Source organism: Mustela lutreola, chromosome 8 (genome assembly GCF_030435805.1).
Source record: "Mustela lutreola isolate mMusLut2 chromosome 8, mMusLut2.pri, whole genome shotgun sequence".
NCBI lineage: Eukaryota > Metazoa > Chordata > Mammalia > Carnivora > Mustelidae > Mustela > Mustela lutreola.
In genome coordinates, this window is record NC_081297.1 from 42038253 (window position 1) to 42054917 (window position 16665).

General features: G+C 43.4%; 1 pseudogene; it reads right to left on the minus strand.

Moving 5' to 3' along the window:
- Window positions 1-4358: 4358 nt before the first annotated feature.
- Window positions 4359-5166, minus strand: LOC131839910 (large ribosomal subunit protein eL8-like; annotated as a pseudogene).
- Window positions 5167-16665: the final 11499 nt, after the last annotated feature.

A 16665-nucleotide genomic window follows, 5' to 3' on the forward strand; every position in this document is an offset into this window, starting at 1 on the left:
CTCGCAAGTTTCGTCCCCTCTCTTACCCGGGAGCCCCGTCGCCCAACTTCAGTTGCTTCCTGCTTTGCCCTCGCCCCTGATCAGCCCACTTCGGTCTTCTCGGTCCCAGCACGTCAGGCCCCAGCTCGAGACTCCAGGGCTGTCCGTGGCCGTCGTCTCTGTCTCTGTCCCCACCCCTGGCCGCGGCGTGGTCCGGCTCTGCGGTCTCCCGCTTTCCTTCCTGCCAGCGACTGCCGGCTCCGACGCATTATCCGGTTGGGTCCCGGGAGAGGAACGGGGAGCAGTCGTTTCCCACACAGTTGGCGCCCACGCTGCGAGACTGAATTCCCGGGGGGCAGGCACCCGTTGTGGGACCAGTCTGCGCGCCCACAGCGCCCCAGGCCGCCCCATTTCCCGAGACGTACACCGCGTCCGCGGGAGGACGGCGCCGTGGCCCCAGCTCCTGGTCTCCGGTCCCGACCGCCGACGATCCTCTGGAGCGAGCGCTGACTGCTTGCTCTCGCGTCCGGACGCCCCGAGGGCGCTCATCCCAGGTCGGGCGCGCGTCTCCGCTCTCCCGGCCTACTGCAGGCCCCAGCCCTGGCTCAAGGGCTTCGAGGTTTCCCCCAGCCGCTCTTGCCGCTTTTGCCTCGACAGACTGCTTCGTATCCCCTGTCCCCGTTTCCCTACAGCCTCTGTCGCCCGCATTTCAAGTCTAATCTCCTCGCCTGCTCTGACACCCGCGGAGTCTAGGCGCGCTTGGCTTTTCCCTGTGTTTCGCACTCACCCGGACTGGATGGAGCCGCCAGGTCTGGAGCGGTGGATTTTCTGTCTCCCCTTCCCGCTGCCCGAGGCCCCCTGGCGACCCTTTGCTAGACCCCGCCACCTGACAGGCCCCGGCTCCATAAGGCCTCAGGCGTCGTGGTCTCTGAACACCTTTATTTATTTCTAGAATTCTGGAAAACTCTGCATTCGCTCACCCATTTTTAGGACGACACCTACAACTTTTCATCCTGAACTGAAACAGATGTAGAGGACATAAATGTTATCAGAATTTGACATTTGTAGTGGGCCACGTCTGAGATGGCTCCCATGATCCCTTGAGATACATCCTTTTGTTTCTCCCCTTGAGTGTGGGCTGACCCCAGCAATAGAACAGGAATAGAGTAAGACGTGATAGGATGTCACTTACAGGGGTAGGCTGCAAAAAGACCGTGGCTTCTGCTGTCCAACCTCTTTCTGGGCGGCTGTGAGCTGCGCTGAGGAGAGGCCCAGAGTCAAGGAACTGAGAAAGGCCTCAACACTCAGTAAGAAATCGAGGTGCTCATTTCAAAATTACAAGTATTAGAACATAATTGATCAAAATAATGCAAACATGATGCAAGTTTTGATAAGTAATCATTAAACATAGTAACAAACTGTTACTTGAAATTCACTTCTTATGAAACCAATGTTTTTTTTCCCTCCTGTATCTGTGGACTAGTACTGCTTATTCATCGAATGGAACTGCGTTCAGCATTTTAATTACACGTAAGCCGTGAAAACTTTGTTTACATAAATAATTATACTAGTTTTGTCATAACCATGTTACTTAATTCTTTGGACCCCTTCTGAGTTACATGCCAAAAATCACATAGCCTTCTGTCACCACATATTTTCAATGGTTTGGCAGCTAACAACTTGACTGGGTCTTCCTTTGGCTTTGGTAATGCAATATTTGGAATCCTCCTGACCTGAAAACAAAATGTCACTAGAACCCCATTACGTACCAGTGTTTGGGGGAGGTTCTTTTAATTTAGTGCTTAGGAGGTTTTTACACTCTTAGGGCTGGGGAGAGGTCTTCTTTTAGAAGTGGGAGAAGGGCAAATGTGAAAAAGAGGTGAGAAAGGAAAAGATGCCTCCCATACAGGACCCCTTGACATCTGGTATCTTCCTAGGCAGGTAAGTTCTTGGGAGAGGACACAGAGCTGTCGAGGTTCCAGAAATCCATTTCCTTCAAGCTGGGGTCATCAAATCTTTTCTGTAAAAGGCCAGACAATGAATATTTTAGACTTTGCCATATGGCCTCTGTCCAGCTGTTTCACTCTGACGTAGGAGCACAAAAGCTGCTGTAGGCAATATATAAACTAAGGGTCACTGGTTCCAGTAAAATATTATTTATGGACACTTATATTTGAATTCCATGTAATTTTTACATGTCCCCAAATATTACTCCTTTTTTGATATTCTCCTTCCCCATTATTTAAAAATGTAAAATTCATCTCAGTCCCTGGGGTGGTAAAAAGCAAGCCAGATTTGGGCTGCAGGCTCTAGTTTGCTAACCACTGCCCCAAAGCTTCCATAGAGGCATGCCCTTCGAAATGTGTATATATAGCCTAGTTTGAACTTGCCACCATGGTTTTCAACACTGGCTACATGTGAGAATCACATGAGATGCTTTATTTATTTATCTTTAACTTTAAATTCAAATTAGTTAACATAGAGTGTATTGTTAGTTTCAGGGGTAAAATTTAGTGATTCATCACTTGTATACAACATCACATGCCTTCCTTAATGCCTATCATCCAGTTACCCCATCCCCTCACCCACCGCCCCTCCAGCAACCCTCTCTTTGTCTCCTATGACTAAGAGTCTTTTATGATTTGGCTCCTTCTTAACTTTCATCTTGTTTTATTTTTTCCTCCCTGCTGTTCATCAATTTTGTTTCTTAAATTCCATACAAGTGAGATCATATAGTGTTCATCTTTCTCTGACTGATTTCACTCAGCATAATACACTCTAGTTCCATTCATGTTGTTGCAAATGGCAAGATTTCACTATTTTTGATGGCTGGGTAATATTCCATTGTGCATATGAACCACATCTTTATTCATTCATCTGCTGATGGACATCTGGGCTCTTTCCATATTTTGGCTCTTGTGGACATTGCTGCTATAAAAATTGGGATGCATGTGCCCCTTCAAATCACTATGTTTGTATCCCTTGGGTAAATACCCAGAAGTGCAATTGCTGGGTTGTAGGTTAGCTCTATTTTTAACTTTTTGAGGAACCTCCATATTGTTTTCCAGAGTGGTTGCACCAGCTTGCATTCCCACCAACAGTGCAAGACGGTTCCCCTTCCTTCACATACTTGCCAACATTTGTTGTTTCCTGACTTGTTAATTTTAGCCATTCTGATTGGCGTGAATTGACATCTCATTGTGGTTTCGATTTGCATTTCCCTGATGCTGATTGATGTTAGGCATTTTTCATGTGTCTGTTGGCCATCTGTATGTCTTCTTTGGAGAAATGCCTGTTCATATTTTCTGCCCATATCTTGACTGGATTTTTAATTTTGGGGGTGTAGACTTTGATAAGTTCTTTATAGATTTTGGATACTAGCCCAATATCTGATATGTCATCTACGAATATCTTCTCCCATTCCATAGGCTGCCTTTTAGTTTCACTGATTGTTTCGTTTGCTGTGCAGAAGCTTTTTATTTTGATGAAGTCCCAATAGTTCACTTTTGTTTTGGTTTCCCTTGCTACATGAGGTGCTTTAAAAACTATCAATGTCCAGCTGCACCCTCTCCAATACTAATTTAGTTGGTCTGGGCTGGAATCGAGGCTTTTTTTTTTTTTTTTTTTTTTTTTTAGTGTTTCCAGGCAGCTTTAATGTTGCAGCCTGACTTGACTCCTATTCTGATTGGCCAAGGCTCTGCCACAGCTCTCAGGATGCGATGCTGCTCTGTGCTATTGCTATTGCATTTCAACCAGGGGAAAGCATCACCAGCATAAGATAAAGTGCAATTTGAAAGATTATAAGATGTAGGGGACCTGGCTGACTCAGTCAGAGGAGTGTGGGACTCTTGTTCTTGGGGTCATGAGCTTGAGCCCCACATTGGGTATAGAGATTATTTAAATAAAATACATATATAAATAAATATGAAAGTTTTTATAAAATGTAAAAAAAAAGTGGGTGTCTTCAATTGAATAGAATATTGCCTGCACGACTGAGCCCTCCTTCCAGCAAAGCTCCTGGCTTCCTCACCACTGTGTTCCTCTCACCCTCAAGTGTATTTCAGGGTGTGATGTGTTAAATAATTACTTCCTGAGTGCATCACTGGATTGCTTTGTTCATCTGTTATTTGTTCTCTGCGCTCTTACTTTTCTCTCTTCCCTTCTTCTCTGCCCAGACAGAGCCTCTTTCTGAGGAAGTAGGCATTTGTGGATTCATTGACTGTGAAAGGAGTGGTAGGGTGTCAGGCAGGAATTGAAAAACTTGGTGGTGTCTTTGGTTATGGAAAAAGAGAAGAAGCTCCTGCTTCCCCTCCACCCCTCCACTGGCTGAAACAGAACTTTTTATTACTTTTATGTACAGAAAATTTAACACTGTCCACTCAGCCCAGTCTGGTGGTCAGTTCTTTAGCCTTTGCATTTCCCAGCTTTTGGTGATACAAGCCATCAGCTTCAGACGTAGGACCATTGCCTCCCTAGTGGCAGTAGATCTCATAAAATCTGTCATTGTAATTGGTCCTGATGGCTTCCACCAGCTTAGCCAGAGCTCCTTTGTCTTCTGAGTTAACCTGAGTGAAGGTGACAGTGGTGCAGTTCTTCCCGTCGACAGAAGCCCTGGCTTGACCTTCCCCTTGATAATGCAGTAGGGAAGCCCCATCTTACGACACAGGGCAGGCAGGAAGACAAGCAGCTTAATGGGATTCACATAATGTGCAATCACTACCAGCTGAGCCTTCTTGTTTTCCACCAAGGTGGTGAGAGTAGTAACCCTTTAAGGCTTTAAGGACAGGTGGCCTCTTAGGGGGGACAACTTCTTTGCTGGTAGCTTTCTACTCAGCTAGGGCCAACAATCTCTGCTTCTTCTCTTGCTTTGCCTTTGGTATCTGTGGATCTGCTTAGGCAGCTGAGTAGCTGTTTGGCAGGCCAAGGCCTGAATGAACTGGTTAATCCTGGGAGGCACTTTTAGACGTTTATAGAGAATAGCCCTTTGCCGCTGCAGCTGGATGTAGTGGGGGCATTTGACAAAGTGGGTGAGGTCCCTTTTGGGCTGCATGTCCTGTCTGATGCCAAAATTCTTGAGTCTTTTCTCAAACAGGACACTGACTACCTCCTTGGCCCCTGCTTCTTCACAACATCAGGAATTGGGGCCCCCTTCCACCCCTTCTCCTTCTTTCCTTTTGGCATCTTGGATGGCTGGAGAAGAGAGAAAACACCCCTGCTTCTATTACTGGTTGATGATGGAGTGGAGGGAGTGGTTTTTGCCATGAAGAAGATGAGAGAGTCAGAAGATAAGGAAATAGTCTCTGATTGACTGGTATTTGTCTATTATCTCCCTGTATTTTCTGCAAGTGTATAATCTCAATGAAAGAAGGAGGGCCTGGGAGTCATTTTCTGCCTGTGTCTAGAAAGCACCTATCTCAGAGCAGATGATCAACAAATATATTTTGAATGAACTGTTGAATAAATGTGTTTGCTGAGGTTTAATAAGTCTGAGAGAGATTTTTGTGTGCAAGAAAATTATTTATAATATTGGTGTCTCAATTATTACTCACTTAAACTGAGTTATGAAATTTAAGTCCCAATTTTTCCTCAAGCTTTTAAATTAAACTTGGAAATCTTGCTAGTACATGTATTAATTTAGTAATGTTCCTTTAAAATAAGAACTATCACTTTTACTTGTTCTTTGATTCATGTGCAGTTAACTCATAAATTTAAGCTTAAATTGCCGTTAAACATTTAACAGTACTCAAAAGTTGATTAATTATATTTCCTTAGATATTTCAAACCATATTACAAATTTTATGTGTCTGCTTCTCTTAAACATTTCTAATGCTAACTAAGTAGACTTATAAATTTGACAAACAAAGCATTTCTAAGCATTTAAGCAACACTTGCAAATCTCATTGTTAACAAACTCCAAGAGGTTATTGCAGTAATGGTTTGTATCCTGATTTCTTCATACCTTCTTGAGTAATCCTCTCTCATTCTTACTCTGAGCATGGTCATTGGAATTGCTTTGACCAATGGGACAATAGCATAAGTAACACACTGTGGTTTGCTCTCTCCTGCTGTGTTTGGAAGCTTAGACTCCCACGTAAGGAAGTCCAGGCAAATCTAGTGGAGGATGAGAGACCATATGGAGTAACCTTTCAACCACCTGACCTTGACCATTCAGCCTGACCATTAGCATAGCTGGAACCAGACCGGACCAGAAGAGCTGTTCAACTGACCCACAGAATGAAGAGAAATAATAAGAGATAATTTTAGTCACTAAGTTTGGGTGTTTCTTAGCGTTGCGAAAGCAAACTGATATTTAAACTGAAATCCTTCTTATTTGTAATAGGCCTTTTCAGGCCAGAGTTTTCCCACTGAAACTGGGACTGTGCTCACTTTCTGACAGAATCTCTTTCATAGCTTCTGTACTCCTGATTTGAGTTGATGAGGTAATGAACCCCGCATCCAGATTGTAGCTAATTACTCTACTGCTGGATTGGATTCCACACCCTTCTAATATTTCTTTCCTTTATCAACTCTTACTTTGAAGTCATTTGTAGGTATCTCTCCTATGATCATTAGGGTCAGTTACCCTTCTAACTATAAAGTTTGAGCTTTTTATTAATTTTATTAAATTAAAAAAAATTTTAAGTATTCTCTACACCCAACATGGGGTTCAAACTCACAACCCTGACGTCAAGAGTTGTGTGCTCCACTGACCGAAACAGCCAGACACTCCAAGTTTGATATTTTTATTTTATTTTTTTTAAGATTTTTATCCATTTATTTGACAGAGAGAGAGACAGGGAGAGAGGGAACACAAGCAGGGGTGGAGGGAGAGGGAAAAGGAGAAGCAGATTTTCTGCTGAGCAAGGAGCCTGATGTGGGGCTCCATCCCAGGACCCTGGGATCATGACCTGAGCCCAAGGCAGACACTTAATGACTGAGCCACCCAGGCACCCAAGTTTGATCTTTTTAAACAAATAAATGCATTTAACAATTTCTTGACATAATAAGCAATGTCAGTGCAATACAATTAATATTAATGCCAAGGTGATAAGAAAGAGAATAACACAACCATCACTATAAAGGTCATTTTCATGAGTTGAAATTTTCTCCTAGGGCACTTCCTGTTTTTCTCCTTCTGGAGTATCATTATAGGTTCATGATTTTTCTCAGATTTGTTCCAATGAAATGTAATGATTATTTCCTTTTTATTCAAACTGTAGTATCTCAGCCAACAAAAGATCCTTTAAACTTGCTCTCGTCTCCTCAGTGTTGCCCCAAATGGTCTGAAGCATCTCATTACCTGGAAATAAAGCATTTTAGGCCACAAAGATGGAATCAGCTACTTTTCACCAAACGTTGGTTGTTTCATTGATATATTAGAGACCCCATTCAGGGACTGTGGTCCAGAAACAGATAATCCTTCTTCTGAAATTTGGTCAGAAGGGCCATAGTAGCCTGACATTTTTTTCTAAAAAGATTTTATTTATTTGAGACAGAGAGAGAGAGAGAGTGTGAGTGTGGTGGTGGGGTGGAGGGAGAGAGGGATAGGGAGAAGCAGACTCCCCATTGAGAAGGGACCTTGATGCAATGTGGGACTCCATCCCAGGATCATGACCTGAACTGACGGCAGACGCTTAACTGACTGAGGCACCAGTCGCCCAATAGTAGCTCGACATTTTATCTCAATGCCTGTGTCATTTCCCTCATTTCCTCTCATCAAACAGGCATTTTATCGTCTCACATCAACACAAGAAGAAGAAGAGTGAGTACAATAAATATTTTCAAAACTTTTATTACAGCATATTGTTGTAATTGTTCTATTTTTATTTAGCTATTGTTGTTAATCTCTTACTGTAACTAGTTTATAAATTAAACTTTATCATAAGTATGTAGAGGAAAAAATAGATACATAGGGTTTGGTACTATCCTTGGTTTCAGGCATCCACTGGGGGTCTTGGAATATATCCCTGTGGATAAGGGGGAGACTATTATACTTTTTAAAAGTAGGAGTTCATAATGATGTCTTCAATACAATTTCCACTTTACCTAATCTTTAACTGTTGTTATGACATTAAAATATTTTATTTGCAACATATATTTTTAAATTCAATACAGCATTTCCAACTAAATTTAGCAGAAGAGTTCTAAGTTGTTGAGCATATTGGTCACATTTTATGGAGCAGATTGAAAGATAGAGAAATACTACTTAAGCAGAGAGTTCCATCAAATTCTATAAATTATTAGCTTTGCTTTCTGCGAGGCAGAAACAGATGTACTGGGATTTCTTGCCTTTATCACTTACCTTCTAGGCAGAGGAACTTCCCAGAATCCCAATCACCAGAATATACCTGCGGGATGTCAGCACCATTCTTCTCAGACACATGTTCTTAGCAAGGATGGAAATTGCTGCTTTTCCTCTATTTCTAAGACAGATTCAAATTAGAACAAGAAAGAGTTATTACAAAAAAATTGTTTTTTAAAGGCATTCAGTCCAGGGATTGTTAAGCTAAAGTCCATGGATAAGTTCTAGGAAGTTTATAAACACTCAGAAATAATTTGCAAAATGTTTGTTTATGTCTCTTTCCCTGGAAAGAGAATTCATGAATTTCATCTGATTCTTAAGGGGATTTTAGTATTAACAACAAAAATAAAACCACCACAAGCACAACAACTAAACCACAACATTGATTTAGTCTAATAATCTTTTCCCTTAGCGGTAAGTAAACTGACCAAGTGAATCACTGGTCTGAAATCACAGTTTGTGACAGAGCCTAGGACAGAGGGAACCAGGTGGTAAGCTTGGTAAAGAAGTTAGAAGTTCTGAACACCTCGATGAGGGTTCTTTCTCTTACATGAAGCCAGAGCAGGGAATCATTACATCTGAGGATAATTGTTTAATTTTTATTTTAAAAAGGGAGCATTGAGATTTGAAGAAAGAGAGGGAAGGGATATAAATGATGGAACAACAATAATTCTGGGGGAAATTGCACAAGATGAGTCAAAAGAATCAGAGGCTTAGAAGTCATTTTCATTTATGAAAGATGTGATGAGAGGTATAGAATTTTGTGTAAGTGCTTGTCAATAACATGGGTAGAGAATAGTGGTCATAGTAAAGGAAGTAAAATATAAAAAAGTTTGCAGAATATTTCTCATTCTGAATCCACGTAGGCTTCTTTATGGGGATTGACAAGTTGATTCTAAAATTTATATGGAAATTCCAAGGACCCAGAATATCCAAAGCAGTCTTGGGAAAGAATAAACTTGGGAAACTTATACTCTTGGACTTTAAGACATTTTCCAAAGCTACAGCAATCAAAACTGTTGGTTGGTGCTGGCATAAGGACTAAGAAATAAGTCAATGGGACATAGAGATTCCAGAAATCATGCACACTTACATGGCCATTTGATTTTTGACAAGATGCCAAAGCAATTAAATGGGGAAAGGAGTCTTTTAAGGAATGATACTGAAACAGCTGGGGATCTCTATAGAAAAGAGTGTATTCCCACCCCACTTACACCATACATAAAAATTAATTCAAGAGGGATTGTAGATCTAAACATAACAGCGAAAATTGTACTGCCTCTAGAAAAAAAACAGAAGAGAATGTCTTGGTGACTTGGAAATAGATGAAGGTTTCTTAGGATGCAGAAAATAATAACCACAAAAAATATATGATAAATGAAATATAATGAATATTAAAAACTTCTATTTATTAAACACACTGTTAAGGAAATGAGAAGATATGACATGAACAGGGAAATATATTTTGCAAGACATACATTTGACAAAGAATTGATATTCAGAACATGTAAAGAACTTCTTAATAGTAAAAAGAACTCAATTTTTAAAAATAGGCAAGGCATTTCAATAGACACTTCAAAAACTAAGGTATGTATGAGTAGCCAATAAGCACATGAGAAAGTGCTGACCATCCTTATTCATTAAGGAAATACAGATTAAAGCCACAATGAAAAACCACTATATACCTACCAGAACAGCTAAAGTTGAGCATACTAACAATACCAAATATTGGCAAGGTTAGGTTTAAAAATATTTTGGAAATCATTGTAGTAATTTGTATGTATTGTTTCTTTTCTTTTCTTTTCTTTCTTTCTTTCTTCTTCTTTTTTTTTGGTCTGTGTTCTTTCTTAAGGAATTTGAAATTTGTAGGAGAATGTCGTGTTAGAGAGTCTGACGTAATATACTTGCTATAGTGATTTAAAACCTCTAAGAGAATTTGATATCAAACTTGTGAGTTATTTTGAAATATATAAAGAGTTGAATGATAATGTCCTTACCTCCTCGGAGTAAGGACAGCTCACTGCATCAACGAGATGTAATTTGAAATGTGTTTAAGAATCTGATTGCTGGGGCGCTTGGGTGATTCAGTGGGTTAAGCCTCTGCTTTCAGCTCAGGTCATAATCTCAGGGTCCTGGGATCGAGTCCTGCATCGGGCTCTCTGCTCAGCAGGAAGCCTGCTTCCCCTTCTCTCTCTGCCTGCCTCTCTGCCTACCTGTGATCTCTCTGTCAAATAAATAAATAAAATCTTAAAAAAAAAAAAAAAAGAATCTGATTGCTTTCAGGGAAGCCTGCGTGGCTGAGTCAGTCAAGCATCTGACTCTTAGTTCTGGCTCAGATCTTGATCTCAGGGTCATGAGATGGAGCCCCAGGTTAGGCTCTGCACTGAGCAGGGAGTCTGCTTGAGATTCTCTCTCTCTTCCTCTCCCTCTGCCCCTCCTCCTTGCTCACAATCTCTCTCTCTCTCTCTCAAATAAATAAATAAATAAATAAATATATAAATAAATCTATCTTGAAAAAAAAAAGAGTCTGATTACTTTTGTAATGTGTTTAGATTTTAGATAATTTGATTTATGGAATCTTTAAGACTTACCAAGGTCTAGGAAAGGAGTTTAAGTGCTTTGGATGGTTCAGTTGGAAAGAAATGTAAGTCTGTTTTTTTAGGAGTTTGATGAGCGTAGGTACTGTTTTCATGGCTGGAGTTCAAGATGCCTAGAAAACCCAGGTATCCAAGCTTGTGAATATATTTTCCCAAGACATAGATTTTAATTACTCTTGAAGAATTCTGTCCTTAGCTGGCAGAATAAAAATTTAAGAGAATATACCATTACCTAATCAAATTGATTTCCAGAGTGGTGAAAAGTCCTGTCTGTTTGTTGGCATCTTAAAGATTTTATGATGAAATAGATTTTTAAGAAAGTTTTGAGATGTCAGAGAGTGGGCAGGACAGAAGGGCATTTTAGCACAGGAAACACTGAAAGGAAAGGCATAGAGTTTTTCCCGGGAGTGCAAGCAATCAAATGTGACTGGATCATGTAGGGGTTATAGTGGGAGAGTCAGGCTGCTTCAGTCAGTGCAAGAAGCCATTGGGAGTGCTGTGCAGGGAGTGCCTCTGTCTGAACTTTGGCTCCACTGACTCATCTGACAGTGCCATAGAAGGTGGGCTGGAGCGGCAGGGCCTGAGTGCTAGAAGACCTGCCCAGTCCTTCGTCTGCTTTTTTGTTCATCCATCCATCCTTGCATCCATGCATCCATCCAATCTTTCATTTAGTTGAGATTTCTTTTTTTAAATTTTAAAATATTTTATTTATTTATTTGACAGAGAAAGACACAGCAAGAGAGGGATCACAGGCAGGGGGAGTGGGAGAGAGAAAGGGAGAAGCAGGCTTCTAGCTGAGCAGGGAGTCTGATGCGGGATCATGACCTGAGCCTAAGGCAGACATTTAACGACTGAGCCACCCAGACACCCCTTAGTTGAGATTTCTTGACCATTACACTGTGCCAGGCTCTGTGTTCAGGGGACCCACAAGTGGAGGGATATAGTCTCTGCCCTCTAGGAACTTCCTGGTATGTAGGGAAGACAGACAATGACTAGATGGCAAGGAGGGCGGTGCCTGCTCTAGCAGTAGCCATGTGCTCAGAAGGCTGCAGGCTACCAGTTCATGCAGGTGTGGATGGCTCGCTGTGCGGAGAGATGAGGGCCAGTGCCCCAGAGAAGGTGGCTCTGTGTTGTCACCCCTGTCCACCTATGAGGTGCTGAACTATCTAACGTGGTGGCAGGGAACAAGGAAAGGAAAAAAATGAAATAAATCACTCTGTTCTGCATTTTATTACAAAAATTCAAACCTAAGAAAAAGTTGAAGCATAGTACTACTAAGCCTATCCCCCACCTCCAGTTCAATACTTGTTAACGCTCTGTCATATTTGCTTTACCTCTCTCCATGTATGTTTAGAGATGTTTGGCAGGTGGAGACATCATGATAGTTGGACCCCAAATTTTTCAGCAGAAACCTCCTCGGAGTAAGGACAGCTCACTGCATCAACGAGATGTCTTTATGACACCTAAGATAGTGAACACTAACTCCTTAATATTCAGATCATGGTTGAATTTCTCCAGTTGTGCCGCTAAATGCTTTTACCGAGGATTTTTCAAAATCTTGGTTCATTCAAGTTTCACATATTGCATGTGGCTGATCTCTTTATATCTGGAACATTTCCCTTGCCTTTTAAAAGATTACATTGAATATTCCACATTAAAAAAATATTTTATTTATTTATTTGAAAGAGAGCACAAGCAGGCAGAATGGCAGGCAGAGGAAGAAGCTGGGGCTCAGTCCCAGGACCTTGGGATCATGACCTGAGCTGAAAGCAGACTGCTTAACCGGCTGAGTCACGCAGGAGCTGCAGAATATTCCACATTTTTATATTTGTCTTACAACTTCCTTGTAGTGTCTCTTGGCATGATATTTATTTATTTACTTATTTTGATTTATTTATTTGAGAAAGAGAGAGAGCACAAGGGTGGGTGGTGGGTGGCAGAGGGGGAGAGAGAAGCAAACTCTTCGATGGGCAGCGAGTCTGACATGGTACTCAATCCTAGGATACTGGGATCATGACCTGAGCTGAAGGCAGACGCTTAACAGACAGTCACCAAGGTACCCTGCATGATTTGTTCTATTCCTCACACTTCCTGTAAACTGGAAGTGAGTCCAAAAGGCTTGATTTTATTCAGGTTAAATCTTTTTGGTCAGAATAACCCCCAGGCAATGCTGTATGTTTTATATGATACTGCATTGGGAAACCCAATAAGGTCAGGTTGTTCCCACTATTATTTACTTTATTTTTTGACTTTTATTTACTTTTTCATTGCTTTATTAAGGCATTCACAGACCATACAATCCCCTATCTAAAGTGTACAGTTTGTGCTTCTCCATCGTCCCAGGGCTGCATAACTGTTCCCATTACCAATGCTAAGCGTGGCCACCTGGTTGAAGTGGTGATATTCAGGAAAGAGAGACATCTGAATTTACAAAGATTTCTTGAGCTCTGTGAGTCAAACTCCACATGGAGCACTAGACTAAGGAAGGCCAACTGACTGAGAGTTCAAGGGGTTCCCCGTGACCTTGGAGAATACAGACGCGGGGTGGGTTGTGGGGACAGAAGTCAGATCCCAAGAAGAATGTGGGTGCTGGTGCTGTGGAGCTCCCACAGGGCAGACTTAATTTACGAGGTCTTAAAATCACAGGAAAGCAAAGACTTGGGAGGTGGCTTGAAGGGGTACCATGCTGAGTGGAACTTGGGGTGGCTGCCACCCCTTTCCTCCACCTGCCATAGACCTGTGTGTCTGTACACTCTGGCCCACTGCTCATCGACTGTAGTTCCAGGTTTGTATAGAGCAGCTATACAAACAGACAAGTTCAGGAAACCCAAAGGCTGGGTAGGAGCAGATGGGACTGTAAATGGAGTTTGCCGAGTGCAGACCAAGTGCCAGGCCGGGGCCTGGCTTCCCCCAGCTGTGTCATTTAATCCTTATAGCACCCTGTGAGGTGGGCATATCATAGAAGAGCTAACAAGTTGGGAGAGATTACTAATTTTTTGCTTTCTTTTTTAAAAGAGAGAGAGCATATGAGAATGGGGTCAGGTAAGGGACAGATGGGAGAGAGAGAGATAGAGAGAGAAAGAATCACAAGCAGGGTCCATGCTGAGGAGCCAGACCTAGGGCTCCACCTCACAGCCCTGAGATCATGAGCTGAGCCGAAATCAGGAATCAGACACTTCACCGACTGAGCCATCCAGGTGCCTTGAGAAATTGCTAATCTACCCAAGGTCACATAGCAGGGTTTTGGGGGGCACATGAATTGAGTATATCAGTTTTGAAGCATGCTCTCCATGCCTCACTGCCTCCTGGGGCCTTGAGTCCTTGAGCCCTCCTGTCTCCAGCCTCCCAGCCCAATGGTCTCCCCTTCTCTACCCAGTCTGAACTCCAAGGCGGTCGCTAGGACTCTGAGCACTGAGCCAGGCATCTCTACGGAGCTGGGTTGGGGACCTTGACAGCGAGCATTGGATTCACCCGGGGTCATGGTTGCACAATGCCCACTTCCAGGAAACACTATCAGTACTAGAATCTCGGTGAACGGCGCCCCCTGATGTTGTGCAGTGCACAGCATAAGAACCTGTAAACGAGGTCCCAGCTAAGGTTTCTCCATCCCACCCTTCCTCCCATTCTTCCTTTTTCTGTTTCCTTTTTTCGTGAGGAAACAGCAAGGACACGTGTGAGATCAAGGTTACAGTCGGTGTGATTAGACCCAGCGACCTGGTGCCTCCTTGTTCCCGGTGGAGTCACACCTGAAGTTCATTATTCTCAGCAGTCAACAGAGAATGAGGAATCTTCCAGGCTAGGGGTGGGAGGAACATAGGCCTGCTTCCTACACTGTTTTTAGGCTACCAAACCCTGAGAACCCAGAACCTCCTGTTTTGTACAAATCCCAGGTGAGTTCATGTGTGGGGGCTGGGATGGCCTAGCCATCCTTCTGCTCTCCAGAAGGTGGGAACCGGAGATGCATTTTGCCCTATCCACAGTTGATCAGGGGACGGCTGTTTGCCTGGCAGTTTCCTTGCAGGAACCTGAGCATGACTTTTTCTGTTTCTGTGCATTTCTTGGAGTGTTCCTCCTCAGCCCTCATGGAGGGGGACTCCCAAGGGCATGCCCTTACGGGTCCCAAGCCACCTGTGAAAATCGACGCCCACCTCAGGACACTTTGGCAGGAGCACCAGGAGCAGCACAGGCCCGGGCGTGATCTTCTACCTCCCTCCCTAGCATTTGGTCTTCTGGAGCCATAGTTGGTAGTGGCCGCTAAGGGTTCACAGACCGCTCCCCCTGCAGCAATTGTATGATTTTTTTTTTTCCAACCTCCTATTGTCCTTGACCTTTCTCAGCCACTTGTTGTACATTCTCTTGGTTCTCTGAAATTACCTGATTCCACCTATTCTTGGGTCAGATATTAGTTGGATGTTAGTCCGGCTGGGGCAGAGACATCCAGAAGAATGCTGACTTAGACACTGTATTTCTGTTGCCTGTAGAAGTTCAAACGGGTATGGAGACTCTGTTTCGGAAGTCTTCAGGAGGCCAGACTCCTTCTATGCTTCTGTTCCTGGGGGAAGGCCCTTCTCTGCATCTGGGGACAGCATTTCAGCGAGTGAGAATGGGGAAAAGGAGAGGGAAGGAGGATCCGGAAGTTGCCACCTCACCTGCTCACATCCCGTTGACCGGAGTGTTTCTGACAGCAGGAGAGGTTGGGAAATGCAGTCTCATTAAGGGAAGCTGTGTACCCAGCTCACAATCCTAGTCCTATGAGAGAAGAGTGGGACGGCAGTGCCTGCCACACATGGGCTGGGCTCTCAGGACCTCTGGTTCCATAGGACAAGGCTGCGGGAAGTGGTGAAGCAATCCTCCCACCTGCTCCTGATTGTCTGCAGGAGTTTCCTCTTATCACGTGCTGCTGTGTGGCTGGAGTTCAGACTGGCCCAAACCCATGCTACAGGGAAGATGACTCTGAGATTATGGGATGCTTGTATTCTGTCCAGAGTCCACCATTCCCTTAGACAGGGCAGTGGACCCTAGCCTCACAGATCCCATAGGCACTGCTGCTGGAGCAGCGTCTCCATCTGTCCCTGCACCCATCCCTCCATTCCGAGTCAGAGGTTGAGTTGAGGATGCTCCCTTCTTCCTGTTGATGGTTCTTGTATGTTCCTGTTTTGATAGAAAGCATGTCCTCTGGTTAGATTGTGGGTGTGGTGTGTATTTGCTCCTCTGGCAGTCTATGCCATCTTTTATTTACTTCCCTTGCCTCCTATAGATGCTATGATGGAAAGAAAGTCTGGACTGTGTCCTGAAGGAGTGTCAGCCTCACTCATCAAGCCAAGGGCAGTGACATAAGTTCCTTCATCAGAGTAATAGCTGCGGTTCTCCCGCATGCAGCACTTGGTTGTTGGCAAGGACCCTCATCGTGCAGCAGCAGTTGCCATTCAAACATGCCATGCCATGATTATGGTCGCTTCTGGTTCAGGTACATTGCTTGTATATATACCACACCGTTCTAGTACGATGGGCTCACACCTGCTATGTAGCTATCAGACTGGTGCATTATTCATGGGTCAGATGAAGACCTATTTGGGTCCTGACCTTGAGGACCCTCATCACAAGGAGAAGAACAGCAGTCAAGATGCATCCTCATGCTGTCACGGCTTCATCTTTCGATGCTGGATCATGATCTCATGCCCAGAGCAGCATGGCAACATGCCTTCAGTGTCCAGATGCCTTATGAACTATAAGTTCTCCAGGTGATATGATCTGCCTGCGTATTTCGGGGGCTCAGTGGTATCCTTG